Source organism: Acipenser ruthenus, chromosome 3, assembly GCF_902713425.1.
Source record: "Acipenser ruthenus chromosome 3, fAciRut3.2 maternal haplotype, whole genome shotgun sequence".
NCBI lineage: Eukaryota > Metazoa > Chordata > Actinopteri > Acipenseriformes > Acipenseridae > Acipenser > Acipenser ruthenus.
Window position 1 is genome coordinate 14868841 of NC_081191.1, and position 13983 is coordinate 14882823.

Sequence of the window (13983 nt, forward strand, 5' to 3'; positions counted from 1 at the left end):
AACACACTGGGAGTTGCTGCATGTCTTTCCCTGTACAAAGGTGGTCAGAGTGAGCAGGAGACAGAGAAAGGGTGAGAGCTACTGCCACCAAAAGCTAAAAGCTAAAAAGCAAAAAACCTAAGTCTATTTTCATTTAATTACCAAGTATATTTATTTGATTTCCCAGCAATTGGCTTGTGTGCATAGTCCATCTATTGTATCACTTGTAATTGCAACACTTTATGTTAAATAAAAGCTTTTGTCTGTAAAAATAAATAAATAACTAAAAAATAAAAATACAGTCTACCGAGCGAATGTAAACAACACAAAACAGTAGTCCCAAACAAACACACTTATATAAAGGCCAATGGAATTGAAATAAAGCTAAAGGTTTAATAGTGGGAGTCTGTTATAGACACCCAAGTTTTGATGAATCATTAAACGAAAAGCATCAAAAACATAAGTAAGGAAAGGGACACCTTAATTATGGGAGACTTCAACTTCCCAAAAATAAACTGGGACCACATGACCTCAGACAACCGTTCAGACATGGGTACTGCAAGATTGTTTCTTATCACAACTGCTGAATGCCCCGACTAGATACAATTCATGTCGGGGCAGATTACAAAGGAATGCAACAGGCGCTTCTAAACACAGACTGGGATAGAATACTAATAGATAATGGAGCTGAAAACAGTTGGATTAAATGTAGGGATATAGTGTTAGAAATGCAGGATTTATCACAAATCGATCTATTAAACTGGGTATTAAAAATAAAATAAAATGATATATAAAACTAAAGGGTTGATTCAATTAAAGTATAGAGAAAAACATCCCTTTTGTATGCTGCTGTTCAGTCATTCAAAACATGCAACTGCATAAACAAACATGGCAGAAACATGTGTTAGAATTCCATAAGCTTCTTTTAAAATGCATATATACCACGCCCCAGGAAATTTCGATTTTGTGTATGACAGGTTCAAATTGCCATCACAATATACAACCTCTGTAACATACATAGTGGCAGGCCAGCAATGCATCACTATTTTTGGGAACAGCTAAATATTCAGAGCGGAAGTATTATTTATTCTGTAAGCTATGAATTCACATATTGGAAACTACACAAATTCATTCACATTCTATTAAAAGTATTCAAAAATGTAAATTCTAGAACTTCTAGAAATGTTACATTACAGTATATATAGTTTTAAGATTTAGTATTTCAAGTTAGTTTTATTTCACAGAATAATAACAAACTCTCAGCAGTATTCTAATTTTAAGTATATTTTAATATTGCCTGTGAGAATGGTAAACATACCTGTGTTTTTGTAGCTTTAATCATGCTGCTGCTTTTGCATCCAAGATTAAAGAACTTCGTTTTTCTGAGCTAATCTTTATTGTCTCTTCATGGTTGAGTTAGATATTAGTTGGATGAGCTAAGTATCACATTTGCTAAATTAGTTGCCATTAAAAACTGGCTTCAGGCGGTTCATTTCTCATCAGCAAGACTGCAAGAGTCTCCTGCTGTGGACAGTGAACATTAGCTTACTAAATACTTAAGCTAATCAGGCACTGCACTGCTAAATGATGCTCTTGAATAAGAACAGGAAATAATATGTCTGAGAGATTTTGAAGCAAAACGCAGCGTTTTTGGTATGGTTTATACATTAACATGGTGGACAGTACGTTTATATGGTATGATTTTTCTTTCGCGCTTAAAGCAAAAATAAACTTTTTTTTTATATTTAAGCTTCAGTGATATAATGTAATAATACACACATACTGTGGCAGTGTGGCAGGGTGAAAACACTGCCGGTGCACAGGTGTGGGGAATATTGGGTGGAGAGAGGGGGTAAATTCCTCCCTGCAAAAACACTGGAGCAGAAAATTGAATAAATGATGAAATGATTAATAAGGCTCCAGCCACAGGTGTATGAAAAGGATGATCATGGATGTTAGTTTGGAATTAGTGGTGAGAACTAATGTTGGTGGAGATGGAGGTGAAGGTGGAAGTGGAGGTGGAGGTGGGGGTGGAGGTGAAGGTGGGGGTGGAGGTGGAGGTGACGGTGGAGGTGGTGGTGGAGGTGAAGGTGAAGGTGGAGGAGGAGGTGGAGGTGAAGGTGGAGGAGGAGGTGGTGTTGTAGGTGAAGGTGGAGGTGAATGTGAAGGTGGAGGTGAAGGTGGAGGTGGTGGTGGAGGTGAAGGTGAAGGTGGAGGTGGTGGAGATGGAGGAGGAGGTGAAGGTGGAGGTGAATGTGAAGGTGGAGGTGAAGGTGAAGGTGGAGGTGGTGGTGGTGAAAGTGAAGGTGGAGGAGGAGGTGAAGGTGAAGGTGGAGGAGGAGGTGAAGGTGAAGGTGGAGGAGGAGGTGAAGGTGGAGGTGAAGGTGAAGGTGGAGGTGGTGGTGGAGGTGAAGGTGAAGGTGGAGGTGGTGGAGATGGAGGAGGAGGTGAAGGTGGAGGTGAATGTGAAGGTGGAGGTGAAGGTGAAGGTGGAGGTGGTGGTGGAGGTGAAGGTGAAGGTGGAGGTGGTGGAGGTGGAGAAGGAGGTGAAGGTGGAGGAGGTGGTGGTGAAAGTGAAGGTGGAGGAGGAGGTGAAGGTGAAGGTGGAGGTGAAGGTGAAGGTGGAGGTGGTGGAGATGGAGGAGGAGGTGAAGGTGGAGGTGAATGTGAAGGTGGAGGTGAAGGTGAAGGTGGAGGTGGTGGTGGAGGTGAAGGTGAAGGTGGAGGTGGTGGAGGTGGAGAAGGAGGTGAAGGTGGAGGAGGTGGTGGTGAAGGTGAAGGTGGAGGTGGTGGAGGTGGAGAAGGAGGTGAAGGTGGAGGAGGTGGTGGTGAAGGTGAAGGTGGAGGTGGAGGAGGAGGTGAAGGTGAAGGTGGAGGAGGAGGTGGTGGTGGAGGAGGAGGTGGTGGTGCAGGTGAAGGTGGAGGTGAACGTGAAGGTGAATGTGAAGGTGAAGGTTCTCAACTTTTAATTTTTTGTTTGTTTAATAAACCTACTGAGCGCAGCCATTGCGTTTCAGTTTCATACATACATACATACATACATACATACAGAAAAAGAAAAAAGGACCATAAATGGAGATTAGATAAATGGGCATTCAGAACAGAAAATAGGAGGCACTTTTTTACACAGAGAATTGTGAGGGTCTGGAACCAACTCCCCAGTAATGTTGTTGAAGCTGACACCCTGGGATCCTTCAAGAAGCTGCTTGATGAGATTCTGGGATCAATAAGCTACTAACAACCAAACGAGCAAGATGGGCTGAATGGCCTCCTCTCGTTTGTAAACTTTCTTATGTTCTTATGTTCTTACATACATATATCTATATTTGAGTCACTTGACCATATATTGCAAGGAAAAAGCATGTGCCACAAAGCACTGAAACTAGACATTAGACCATGGGGGAGAGGATGGCACCTATGGTTCATATTTATTTAAGGTCTTACATTTGCAGTTTTTTTGTGTGTGTGAAAGGAAATTAATATGAGAAATATTACAACACAAGTAATAAACTGTCTGCAAGGTTGATTTAAGTTCTGGCTAAACTGTGTGCTACTTCCTACTTGCCAACCACCTGATATTATGACTGAAAATTATCTTTTTTAAGGTGCTCATTTAAAAACGGAGACCCTCATAAGCTGATCATGTCTGTCTGTCTGCCCGTCCGTCCGTTCATCTGTCACAGTATACCAGGGGAACACAATAGCTGCCGTACTTTTTGCATCAATCTTCACCAAACTTTGGAAATGGCAATTACACGTTAAATCACAATTTGCGGTTCTCCAGATATAAGCACAAATGTAAGTGTGACATATAGTTGGAAGATGTACAGACATACATACCTCTTTATTCTTGGATAATAATAATAATAATAATAATAATAATAATAATAATAATAATAATAATATTTAGGACAAATAGGTTTACAGTAGTATTACTGACATCTGTTTGGCCATCCTGCTTCAGATCTCAAGGGGCAGTGTACATTTGCATACTATAGGCCTTTTAATAAAAGTACAGCACTACAAAGTTTGCATAAATCATCAGGATTATAAGTGTGCTTGTGTCTGGTAAATGTTGGCTGGTTAAAATGTGTCGGTCTGAACACAGCAGTCCTGAGACTACATGTCCTCGAACAGATAAGAAGCAAAATGAACAGACCCTGCCTGTCACATAGATTTACCGTCTGAACTGAAACCAGACTAAATACGAATGCAGGTTATTCATTGTTTTGGGGTGCTGACGAAGTGCAGGGTTAGTCCATATACAACTCACAGAGACAGGGAGGAAATATGTCTTACTTCTACAGGCTGAGCTGCCTTTTAAATCTTTTAAAGACTTCGTTTGAAGACTAGTTTTTCCTTTATGACAATAGCCAAGTATGCAGTGAGCAATAAAACCACTGCTCACACAGGTCCCTATTCCATCAATGTATCACATCCAGAGTTCAGGATATATATTCGCTGTCGATTTATTTTAGTTGCGAGCTTGTTTTGCTGCGGCAAGCAGGTTAATTAAATTAATTACCCTTTTCCTTGTTGGTCTGCCTTCACCCGTTTTCCACTCTGGTTGGTCTGCTGCAAGCGGAAGGGGCTGTGTGATAGGGCACCTCTGTGTCGGTCTGGGTGCTGACGTATGTTAGGCCTGCTGTTTACCTGGATTGCAGAGCCTGGAAACGAGCTGTTAGTCGAGCTGAAGGAGTGGCTGGAGAACAGAGCGGCTGGAGAACGGAGCATGTGGGCAGACTGGACGAGACCGGAGACTGGATTGAAGCAGCGGAGTTGGAGCTGTATTGGAGTCGGGGTTTGCAGCCTATACCTGTAGCGGTGCATGTGGGAGAGTGCTGAGCACGAAGAACAACGGAACAAGAAAATAAAAGATAAGTGGTGCATTGGGTTTGGCACTGCAGACTGAATTGCAACTTTCTTTTTACTATTACTACTTGCAAATATTTTGTTAGTATTATTCTACGGTATTTTACCTCATTTTATGGGGTTTGTAACACTTTGTTGTTTCTCTGTAGATGACAGTGAATTACACACCGCATTACTTTCTTGTCAAAGATCTTCTGCCTTCAGTGAACTGCACACTGTGTTACGTTCCTGTTAAAACTGCTGCTACAGGGGGCTCCCGAGTGGCGTATCCAGTAAACGCACTCGCTAGAGTGCAGGATGCACTCTATAGCCTGGACGTCGCGAGTTCGAGTCCAGGCTATTCCATAGCCGACCGTGGACGGGAGCTTCCAGGGGGCGGCGCTCAATTGGCTGAGCGTCACCAGAGGGGAGGGAGGGTTAGGTCGGCCAGGGTGTCCTCGGCTCACCGCGCACCAGCGACCCCTGTAGTCTGGCCGGGCACCTGCGGGCTTGCCTGTAAGCTGCCCAGAGCTGCGTTGTCCTCCGACGCTGTAGCTCTGAGGCGGCTGCACGGTGAGTTCGCAGTGTGTAAAGAAGCGGACGGCTGACGGCACACGCTTCGGAGGACAGCGTGTGTTCATCTTCACCCCTCCCGAGTCAGCGCAGGGGTGGTAGCGGTGAGCTGAGCATAATAATGAAATAATTGGGCATTTCAAATTGGGGAGAAAATAATAAAAACTAATTGGCAACGACTAAATTATAAAAAAAAAAAAAAAAAAAAATTATAAAACTGCTGCTACCTGCTCTGCATGGTCCCGAGGTGTAGCATTTCCTTTACTGGCAGCTATTGTTGGCATCGTGTTTTTTTTTGTATTAAGTTTGTGAGCTCCCCCGGGTACAAAGGGTGATTGTCAGCACACGGGGAGGGGGTGATTGGCCTTGTTTGCGTGGGTGGTAATAATTGGTAAGCAAGAGGCAAACCTGGGGTTAAGAGGGACCCTTTCTCCTCCTAAAGGTTTCTAACCGGGGGCTGGCTCGATTCCGGTGGTGATTATCCCTCTGTATCAAGGGGGACCCGTGATTAATTTATTTTTCTGTTATATCTTTTCTTTTATTTTTATTTAACCGATTTTAGCATTATTAAATATAATTTGTTATCTCTCTCTCTCTCTCTCTCTCTCTCTCTCTCTCTCTCTCTCTCTCTCTCTCTCTCTCTCTCTCTCTATATATATATATATATATATATATATATATATATATATATATATATACAGTGGCAATAGCAAGTGTTCACCCCCTTGGACGATGTTACAACCTGAAATCTTGATGCATTTAAATGGAATTTTTTTGTCCTTTGATTTACACAACCTACTTAGCACTTTCAATGTGTAAAAAAAAGGGGGGTGAAAAACAAATCAATTAAAAATAAAAACTTGAAAGTCTTCATTAGATAAGTATTCACCCCAATTACCTTCAGAATTCACACAATAAGTTAAATGGAGTCCATCTGTGTGCAATAAAAGTGGTTCACATGATTTCAGATTAAATACACCTGTCTCTGTAAGGTCCCACAGTTGGGTAGTGCATTCAAAGCAAATATACTACCATGAAGACCAAGGAGCTTTCAAAACAACTCTGGGATAAAGTTGTGGAAAGGCACAGATCAGGGGAGGGGTATAAAAAGATTTCAAAGGTATTGAATATCCCTTGGAGCACAGTCAAGTCGATCATTAAGAAGTGGAAGGTATACAGCACCACCCAGAATCTGCTTAGAGCAGGCCGTCCTCCCAAACTGAGCAGCCAGGTAAGAAGGGCATTGGTCAGAGAAGCCAGCAAGAGGCCAATGACAACTCTAAAGGACCTACAGCGTTCCATGGCTGAGATGGAAGAAACTGTCCATGTGTTAACAATAGCTCAAGTACTCCACAAATCTGGCCTGTATGGAAGAGTAGCAAGAAGGAAGCCATTTCTGAAAAAAAGCCCATGTAAAATCCCGCTTGGAATTTGCAAAAAGGCATGTGGAAGACTCTGAAAAGATGTGGCAAAAGATGGTGGTCTGTGGTGCGATGAAACAAAAATTGAACAATTTGGCCTAAATGCAAAGCGTTATGTCTGGTGCAAACCCAACAAAGCACATCACCCAGGTAACACCATCCCTACTGTGAAGCATGGTGGTGGCAGCATCATGTTATGGGGATGCTTTTCATCGGCAGGGACTGGGAAGCTTGTCATGGTAGAGGGCAAAATGGATGGAGCTAAATACATGCAAATCCTTGAGGAAAACCTGCTTCAGTCTGCAAAAGACCTAATACTGGGACAGAGATTCACCTTTCAGCAGGACAATGACCTCAAGCACACAGCCAAAGCGACACTGGAGTGGCTTAAAAACAAGAAAGTGAATGTCTGAGTGGCCCAGCCAAAGCCCGGACTTGAATCCAATGGAGAATCTGTGGCAAGACTTGAAGATTGCTGTCCATCAACGATCCCCATCCAACTTGACAGAGCTTGAACAATTTTGCCAAGAAGAATGGGCGAATATTGCACAATCCAGATGTGCAAACCTGGTTGAGACTTACCCCAAAAGACTCACAGCTGTAATTGCTGCCAAAGGTGGTTCTACCAAGTATTGACTCGGGGGTGAATACTTATCTAACCAAGACATTTCCGTTTTTTATTTTTCATTAACTGTTGTTTCACAATAAAAAATCTCTTGCCTCTTCAAAGTGTTGAGTAGGTTGTGTAAATCAAAGGAAAAAAAAAACCATTTAAATGCATCAAGATTTCAGGTTGTAACACAACAAACTGTGAAAACATCCAAGGGGGGTGAATACTTATATATATATATATATATATATATATATATATATATATATATATATATATATATATATATATATATATACACACACACATATATATATATATATATATATATATATATATATATATATATATATATATATATATATATATATATATATATTGTAAGACAGCAGGGAAGGTGTTAAGACGTCCCTGCTGATTGCTCCGCTCCCCTTGCCTAGTGTTACGCTCCACCTGGGATTCCAGAAGTCGCTGCGCAGGTCCACAGGCACACGCTCTGCCTGTCAGTCCTGGCTCCCGGTCACCGGTCAGTGCTATGGTCGCCCTGGACAAGCCGTCTGGGTCCCTCCTCGCCGGTCCTGGGTCCCTCCCTGGAAACGCCGGAGGGACCAACCCACCCTCAAGCCCGCCCGTGGAAGAGGGCAAAAATTGACATTTGTGGACTTGAGGGTGGGTGGTCTTTTAAGGGTGGAGGGAGGTGGCCATTGTATGGCCGGTGTCTTGAAAAGACATGGGGGGGATGTGTAAGACAGCAGGGAGGGGGTTAAAACCTCCCTGTAGAAAAACATGTGCGTAAGGCACATTTTGGTTTGTTTTGTTAATTGTTTCATTGTTAATTATCACCTGCACCTGGCTATGATTGAAAATTAGAGCCAGGTGCAGGGTTTATAAGGGGAGCAGTTAGTCTGCTCAGGGCGGCTGCTGAAGAGGGTAGAAGTCCGACTGTGCTGGTGTGTGGGTACAGCCGTAATTTCAAAGGGGAAAGGTAGAGTGAATCCTTTTCTGTGTGTGCTGTTCTGTTTGTTTTGTTTTTGTTACAGGTAAACAGCTTAGCTGTCCTGTTTTTAGTTTAGGTTCCTGTTTTGTTTTAGTTATTGCTCAAAGAAGAGCTAGGTGTTTGTTTGTTTTGTTTATTGTTTGTTTTTGTATTTTCATTAAAAATAGCGCAACTGCGCTTTCAAAAATCCATTTCTGTGTGTTGGGTCGGTGTTTTTAAAGGGGCAACGAACCGCGGTGAGGGCGACTCTTTTACAATATATATATATATATATATATATATATATATATATATATATATATATATATATATATATATATATGTATACCTGTATTATCTTTATGTAACTTTTAACAGTATTTTTTTTTTTTTTAACTTAACAACTTAGGCTGGTTCCTAGTTTGATTCTGGACAACCTGGTGCCCTTATTGAAGTACTGTGTGTTTGGAATTGTTATTGCACTGTTATATAATTTGTTTCTTTTTGTGTGGTTTGGTGCACTATAACTTTAGATTTTCTTGGTTTGCCAAAATTGTTTCACTTGTGTTATTTATAAATAATGCATATTGCACTTTCATTGTTGGGCATCAAGAAAGCTGGAGAAAAGCAACTAATAAAAATTGTTTTAAGTCAGTACTGTCGTTGCGTGCCTGTACTGTGGTTGCACTCATCAGCTCATCCATATTCAAAATAACCTTTTATTTTAAACCCCACTGTGGAAGGGTGGGGGTATTCACTGACACGGGAGACAGAAGATTTTATTTGCAAACACCGCACAGGTGTTATTTTAGGGCCACGTGAGACCCCGGTCCAACACCGCAGCAGCCCGTGGGTGACCCCACTCTGCCCCAGTTCTCGGGCCGGGAGCTCCCACCGCCACACTCCGTCCAAAGACCTTGCTACCCCTCCCCCCCAGTCCCTTTGCCCTCCCTGGGGCCAGTAGAGGGGGTGATGCTGGTGTAGCACGGTTTCCAGGCAGCTTAGCGGGCGTTGGTTCTGCTGCCTGGTACTGCTCTGCCAGTTGGATCGCCAACTCTAGGGTGGCAGGTGCCTGCCGTTGCACCCACACCCACTGTTCCGGAGGCAAGCACTGCAGGAACCGCTCGACCACCACTACCTCCACCAGCCTGGCAGTGGTGGTGGCTCCCTGGTTCAACCATCCCCGTGCGTAATCCTGCAACCGGTGCGTGATGGCCCTGGGGTGTTCCCCCGCAGAAAAGCTCTCCTCCCGGAATCTGCGGCGGTAGCCCTCTGGAGTAGCACCCACGCGGTTGAGGATGGCAGTTTTTAACGTGGGGTACTCCATCCTTGCCACCGGATCCAGGGTGATCGCCGCCGCCTGCGCCTCCCCCGTCAGCTGGGGCAGGAGGTAGCTAGCCCAATGCTCTCAGGCCCATCCAGCAGAAATCGCCATCCCCTCGAACACCTCCAGGTAAGCGTCCGGCCGATCCTCTGCCGTCATTTTTGTTGGCCGCTGTAGCATTGGGTCGGGCGCAGCAGCTTTTATACTCCCCTGCCCTATTTCAGTCAGGGTTTGGCACAGGAGGTCCATTATTGTGGCGAATTGCTGCGGGTCCATTCTGACTCCCTTGGCTATTGCACTGCTTGGGTTGGGCAGTGCCAGTGAATCCCACTCTGACACCACGTGTGGAAGGGTGGGGGTATTCACTGACACACTGAGACAGAAGATTTTATTTGCAAACACCGCACAGGTGCCCAGATTTATTTATTTTACTTATTTATTTTTTATTTAGTTTAGCCCGCAGAGGGCGCTGTTGTCCGTGGTCTGGATACTGCCGACAGTAAACCAGGACCACAGGGTTACCAACACAGGTATCCCAATCTGTGCACCTTCAAGTGCTCAAAAATAATAATGAAAACAGAAGGCGAAAGAAAAAGGGAAAATAAAACACAGTAATAAAACTGCAAACAAAAGTGCTGCTTATGCAGTGTCCCCACTGCCGCTAAGCCGGTCAGCACGGGTCTCCGTCCTACACGCAGTTGTGCCTATACACTGGGGTTGGCCAGGGTTCCCCGTACCTCTACACACGTCCCCTCGGGTACGTATTTATTTATATTGCTCTGTAAAAATGTGTTTGTTTTTTTTATGAAAGGTTGCCCCCTCAGCCAGGCTCGCCTGCTCCTTGTTTCACGCTGGCCTCTTCTGCCAGCGACACTGTATTTCCCCCAACACAGCCACCCGAGTGCACAACCAAGCCAGTTCTTATGGGCCGAGCAGTCTCCCAAGGCCCGCCCCTCAGCCACTCAGAGAGAGGGAAAGCACACACACACTCGACAGGTGGATCCCACGAGACTGCTGCCCTCTACCTGCAGTAATACAGATGTGCCAGACAGTCAGTCCAGATCTCCCGTTACACCCACTTTTGTGGGTGTTACAAATGCATCAAGGTAGAATACCATCTTCACAAAATATGACCAACCAGAAATGTTGAATAGATGCTACAAGCCATTTATATTTTACAAGAAATTGAATTCAGCAAGGTGCATAATGCTGTATGCTGGTTTGTTTGTTGTGTGATGCCCTGGGTGGTGATGCTGTTTTGGGTGGCCCTATAGTTCTGATGATGAACACATTACTCCCTCTTTTGACTAACCCCTCTCTTCAGAATATGTTTCCTATGCTGTCACCCAGACATTGAAAGTTCTTGTTAAATAGACATTCTGTTTCCCAAATAGATGACACAAATATATTATTATTATTATTATTATTATTATTATTATTATTATTATTATTTATTTCTTAGCAGACGCCCTTATCCAGGGCGACTTACAATCGTAAGCAAATACATTTCAAGTGTTACAATACAAGTAATACAATAAGAGCAAGAAATACAATAACTTTTGTTCAAGCAAAGTACAAGTGTGACAAACCACAATTCAATAATACAGCAGATAATAGTGATAGTTACATCAGGATATGATTAAATAGTGATAGTTACATCAGGATGTGATTAAATACAAAGTACTACAGGTTAAACACTTGGCAGATTACAGTATTCTGAAGTACAGGATTAAATGCAGTAAACTAGGGGGCAGATAAGAGCAAAATAAAGCACATTTACATGAAGGGTGATAGTGTCCCAGGATACAAACAGAGGAGTTCTACAGGTGCTCTTTGAAGAGGTGAGTCTTGAGGAGGCGCCGGAATGTGGTCAGGGACTGGGCAGTCCTGACATCTGTAGGAAGGTCATTCCACCACTGCGGAGCAAGAGTGGAGAAGGAGCGGGCTCTGGAGGCAGGGGAGCGTAGCGGAGGTAGAGCTAGTCTTCTAGTGCAGGCGGAGCGGAGAGGTCGAGTGGGGGTGTAGGGAGAGATGAGGGTCTGGAGGTAGCTGGGTGCAGTCTGGTCAAGGCATCTGTAGGCTAGTACAAGAGTCTTGAACTGGATGTGAGCGGTGATCGGGAGCCAGTGGAGCGAGCAGAGTAGTGGAGTAGCGTGGGCGAAGCGAGGCAGAGAGAACACCAGGCGGGCAGCAGAGTTCTGGATGAGCTGGAGCGGACGGGTGGCGGACGCAGGGAGGCCAGCCAGGAGGGAGTTGCAGTAGTCTAGGCGGGAGAGTACCAGGGCCTGGACCAGGAGCTGGGTAGCATAGTTGGTGAGGAAGGGTCGGATTCTTCGGATGTTGCTCAGGAAGAATCGGCAAGTGCGTGCCACAGTGGAGATGTGCTGGGAATAAGAGAGGCAGGGGTCCAGGGTGACTCCAAGGTTCTTAGCGGAGGAAGAGGGAGAGAGTGTGGTAGATTCCAGAGGAACAGAGATAGAGAGATCAGAGGAGGGGGAGGAGGAGGGAAAGAAAAGGAGGTCAGATTTAGAGAGGTTGAGTTTGAGGTGATGCAAGTGCATCCAGGAGGAAATAGCAGACAGACAGGTAGAGATACGGGAGGAGATGGTGGAGTCAGAGGTGGGGAAGGAGAGGAAAATCTGAGCATCATCAGCATAGAAATGGTATGAGAAACCATAGGATGCGATGAGGGGGCCCAGGGAGCGGGTGTAGAGAGAGAACAGGAGAGGACCCAAGACTGACCCTTGGGGGACTCCAGTTAAGAGAGGGTGAGGTGTGGAGGTTGCTCCACGCCAGGTTACCTGGTAAGTGCGGTTGGAGAGGTAGGAGGAGAACCAGGCCAGAGCAGTGCCAGAGATCCCCAGGTCAGCAAGAGATGATAGTAGAATAGAGTGATCAACAGTGTCAAAGGCAGCAGAGAGGTCGAGGAGAATTAGGACAGAGGAGAGAGAGGCAGCTCGGGCACACTTAAGTGAGTTGGTGACAGACAGGAGGGCGGTTTCAGTGGAGTGAGCAGAGTGGAAGCCAGATTGGAGAGGGTCAAGCAGAGAGTGGTTGGACAGGAAAGCAGAGAGCTGGCGGTGTACAGTCCGCTCGAGGGTTTTGGAGAGGAAGGGTAGAAGGGAGACAGGACGGTAGCTCTGGAGGGAGGTGGGGTCGAGGGTAGGTTTTTTGAGGAGGGGAGTGATAGAGGCGATATTTATTGTATTTATTTAGAGGAACAGCAGTTCTAAGTTGTATGAAAATGTATTTATTGGCCATGATGTAAAGTAATGTGTATACCAGTTGGTTAATGGATTCATAATTCTAATCCATTTCCCTCACCTGACTAAGATCATTACAAATGAAAAGAGTGTGGTTGTCTCTGAAACTCGTTAGCAGCATCTGGAATGATTGTCAATGTTTATATGAAAGGTGTAGGTGTTGGTGTAGATGTAGGTGTATGTGTAGTTTCATACATGTACCTGTGCCAGCACAATACCTGACTGTAACAATGCTACAGTAGTAGCTTATTATCCCTCATGTTTTTTTCTGGTCGACTCAGCACCCTTACTTGGACAAGAAGCTGAAGTAACACCACTGACACACAAAGTGCATTCTCAAATAGATCAGTTTATTAAACAAAATACATAAACATGCTAATAGTATCTACTGTGGAGCTGCAATAAGACTTTGAGATCCCAGGTTATTTCCATGCATAGGGGCAACAGTAATATACTGTACAATAGGCATCCCTGCAGGCAAGTGAGTTTTAAAGGGGTTGTGGAAGGGTGGTTAATTCACTGACACAGGAGACAGAAAACTGTAGTGCGAAGCACCACTTGGGTGTATGATTTATTATTGTCCACAAGGTGGCACTGCTATCCTGTTATTACCAGCAATGGTATAAGGCTTCACAGAGCACCTTGGGTACACTCACAGGTGCACGAAACAATAATCAAAACAGAAGGCACAAAGAGAAAATAAAACACTATTAACAAAACTACAAAATAAAGGTGCTGCACTCTGTAGTGTTTCTCCGACCGTCACTACCCGCACTCCCCGAGACTCCGACCTACACTCCACAGTTCCCTCAACTGCATAGTTTAAAAATATACTTTCGGGGTCTGCCCAAGGTTTCCCTGCTACTGCTATATTTCTTTTCTTATTTTGTTTTGTTTTGTTTGTGGGTGGTCTCCGTTTGTTTCACCGTCTGGTTGCAAAGCTTCTGCTGGATCCTTTACTTCCTATAGGGGCAGATCTGAGGGAA